Below are 2,500 nucleotides of genomic sequence, written 5' to 3'. Positions count from 1 at the left end.
CGAGGTACTAACTAGGCCTGACACTGCTTAACTTCCGAGATCAGACGAGATCGGGTGCATTCAGTGTGGTGTGGCCGTAGGCTCTAGGAATGCTAAGAATATTACTCTTATGCATTTGCATTTAGTAAGCTAAGCCATGCAGCCACTTGCAACATGATACCACGCTCATCGCTCGATCAGGCTCGATCAGGCGAGATATATAAGACTGGTGGGCCCATTCAGGACTCCTATGTCTGGTAGGATAACTTTAATTCATCCATCCTGTGTCTGTTGCAGGGAGGTGGAGAGAACAATCAACACAATAATGGTTTTCTTTCATGCCTCTTGAAGGACTCAATATTCTCTGTACTGCATTACATGTGAAAGTCGATTTATTACCCATGAACACACTACCTGTATGCTAATTCTATGTAAAAAGGTAGCTCCAGCCCTCATGATGTTGTCCAACATTTCCGCTATAAAACGGGATACAATTATTTTGGAAACATACCAAATTTGAAAAATAATTGAGAAGTTGCGCAATTACTAATCATGGAGCACAAAAAAGCCTACAGCACCTGGTATTCCCAGGCAGTCTCCCATCTAGGTACTAACTAGGCCCGACCCTGCTTAGCTTCCGAGATCGGGCGCATTCAGTGTGGTGTGGCCGTAGGCTCTGGGCCTAGTGAGTTTTGTACTTTTAAGCATCTAGTCGGCTAGACCTTGCAGTTTTGAAAGGCAATTGTGAAATGGCTCACTTCCTGAACTTGGAGCACAAAAAAGCCTACAGCACCTGGTATTCCCAGGTGGTCTCCCATCCAGGTACTAACTAGGCCCGCCACTGCTTAGCTTCCGAGATCAGACGAGATCGGGCGCAATCAGTGTGGTGTGGCCGTAGGCTCTGGGCCTAGTGAGTTTTGTACTTTTAAGCATCTAGTCAGCTAGACCTTGCAGTTTTGAAAGGCAATTGAGAAATGGCTCACTTCCTGAACTTGGAGCACAAAAAAGCCTACAGCACCTGGTATTCCCAGGCGGTCTCCCATCCAGGTACTAACGAGGCCCGACACTGCTTAGCTTCCGAGATCAGACGCATTCAGTGTGGTGTGGCCGTAGGCTCTGGGCCTTGTGAGTTTTGTACTTTTAAGCATCTAGTCGGCTAGACCTTGCAGTTTTGAAAGGCAATTGAGAAATGGCTCACTTCCTGAACTTGGAGTACAAAAAAGCCTACAGCACCTGGTATTCCCAGGCGGTCTCCCATCCAGGTACTAACTAGGCCCGACACTGCTTAGCTTATGAGATCAGACGAGATCAGGCGCATTCAGTGTGGTGTGGCCGTAGGCTCTGGGCCTAGTGAGTTTTGTACTTTTAAGCATCTAGTCGGCTAGACCTTGCAGTTTTAAAAGGCAATTGAGAAAGGGCTCACTTCCTGAACTTGGAGCACAAAAAAGCCTACAGCACCTGGTATTCCCAGGCGGTCTCCCATCCAGGTACTAACTAGGCCTGACACTGCTTAACTTCCGAGATCAGACGAGATTGGGTGCATTCAGTGTGGTGTGGCCGTAGGCTCTAGGAATGCTAAGAATATTACTCTTATGCATTTGCATTTAGTAAGCTAAGCCATGCAGCCACTTGCAACATGATACCACGCTCATCGCTCGATCAGGCTCGATCAGGCGAGATATATAAGACTGGTGGGCCCATTCAGGACTCCTATGTCTGGTAGGATAACTTTAATTCATCCATCCTGTGTCTGTTGCAGGGAGGTGGAGAGAACAATCAACACAATAATGGTTTTCTTTCATGCCTCTTGAACGACTCAATATTCTCTGTACTGCATTACATGTGAAAGTCGATTTATTACCCATGAACACACTACCTGTATGCTAATTCTATGTAAAAAGGTAGCTCCAGCCCTCATGATGTTGTCCAACATTTCCGCTATAAAACGGGATACAATTATTTTGGAAACATACCAAATTTGAAAAATAATTGAGAAGTTGCGCAATTACTAATCATGGAGCACAAAAAAAGCCTACAGCACCTGGTATTCCCAGGCAGTCTCCCATCCAGGTACTAACTAGGGCCGACCCTGCTTAGCTTCCGAGATCGGGCGCATTCAGTGTGGTGTGGCCGTAGGCTCTGGGCCTAGTGAGTTTGTACTTTTAAGCATCTAGTCGGCTAGACCTTGCAGTTTTGAAAGGCAATTGTGAAATGGCTCACTTCCTGAACTTGGAGCACAAAAAAGCCTACAGCACCTGGTATTCCCAGGTGGTCTCCCATCCAGGTACTAACTAGGACCGACACTGCTTAGCTTCCGAGATCAGACGAGATCGGGCGCATTCAGTGTGGTGTGGCCGTAGGCTCTGGGCCTAGTGAGTTTTGTACTTTTAAGCATCTAGTCGGCTAGACCTTGCAGTTTTGAAAGGCAATTGAGAAAGGGCTCACTTCCTGAACTTGGAGCACAAAAAAGCCTACAGCACCTGGTATTCCCAGGCAGTCTCCCATCCAGGTACTAACTAGG

The 2,500-nt window shown here is 46.9% G+C and overlaps 6 non-coding genes and 3 pseudogenes across 6 annotated transcripts in view; all 9 read right to left on the bottom strand.

Annotated features, from left to right (window-relative positions):
* Nucleotides 1–82, bottom strand: part of LOC138550837 (5S ribosomal RNA) — a 119-nt gene extending 37 nt beyond the window's left edge. Inside the window, exon 1 of the ribosomal RNA XR_011294581.1 lies at nucleotides 1–82. This exon is cut by the window's left edge and continues 37 nt beyond it. This is a non-coding gene — a ribosomal RNA (5S ribosomal RNA).
* Nucleotides 83–545: 463 nt separating this feature from the next.
* LOC138544046 (5S ribosomal RNA) lies at nucleotides 546–654 on the bottom strand (annotated as a pseudogene).
* Nucleotides 655–760: 106 nt separating this feature from the next.
* On the bottom strand, nucleotides 761–879 carry LOC138551086 (5S ribosomal RNA). The gene has a single exon (XR_011294821.1). It is a non-coding gene; the product is annotated as a 5S ribosomal RNA (ribosomal RNA).
* Nucleotides 880–985: 106 nt separating this feature from the next.
* On the bottom strand, nucleotides 986–1,094 carry LOC138544209 (5S ribosomal RNA; annotated as a pseudogene).
* Nucleotides 1,095–1,200: 106 nt separating this feature from the next.
* Nucleotides 1,201–1,319, bottom strand: LOC138537957 (5S ribosomal RNA). Its single transcript, XR_011286074.1, has one exon. It is a non-coding gene; the product is annotated as a 5S ribosomal RNA (ribosomal RNA).
* A 106-nt stretch (nucleotides 1,320–1,425) lies between these two features.
* Nucleotides 1,426–1,544, bottom strand: LOC138541144 (5S ribosomal RNA). The gene has a single exon (XR_011289159.1). It is a non-coding gene; the product is annotated as a 5S ribosomal RNA (ribosomal RNA).
* Nucleotides 1,545–2,008: 464 nt separating this feature from the next.
* Nucleotides 2,009–2,117, bottom strand: LOC138545518 (5S ribosomal RNA; annotated as a pseudogene).
* Nucleotides 2,118–2,222: 105 nt separating this feature from the next.
* LOC138551017 (5S ribosomal RNA) lies at nucleotides 2,223–2,341 on the bottom strand. Its single transcript, XR_011294756.1, has one exon. It is a non-coding gene; the product is annotated as a 5S ribosomal RNA (ribosomal RNA).
* Nucleotides 2,342–2,447: 106 nt separating this feature from the next.
* Nucleotides 2,448–2,500, bottom strand: part of LOC138537587 (5S ribosomal RNA) — a 119-nt gene continuing 66 nt past the window's right edge. Inside the window, exon 1 of the ribosomal RNA XR_011285718.1 lies at nucleotides 2,448–2,500. This exon is cut by the window's right edge and continues 66 nt beyond it. This is a non-coding gene — a ribosomal RNA (5S ribosomal RNA).

The sequence above is a fragment of the Ambystoma mexicanum genome, unplaced genomic scaffold, assembly GCF_040938575.1.
Source record: "Ambystoma mexicanum isolate Mex_15411 unplaced genomic scaffold, UKY_AmexF1_1 Mex_scaf10, whole genome shotgun sequence".
NCBI classification, from domain to species: domain Eukaryota; kingdom Metazoa; phylum Chordata; class Amphibia; order Caudata; family Ambystomatidae; genus Ambystoma; species Ambystoma mexicanum.
This window is presented reverse-complemented; position numbering and strand designations above follow the sequence as displayed.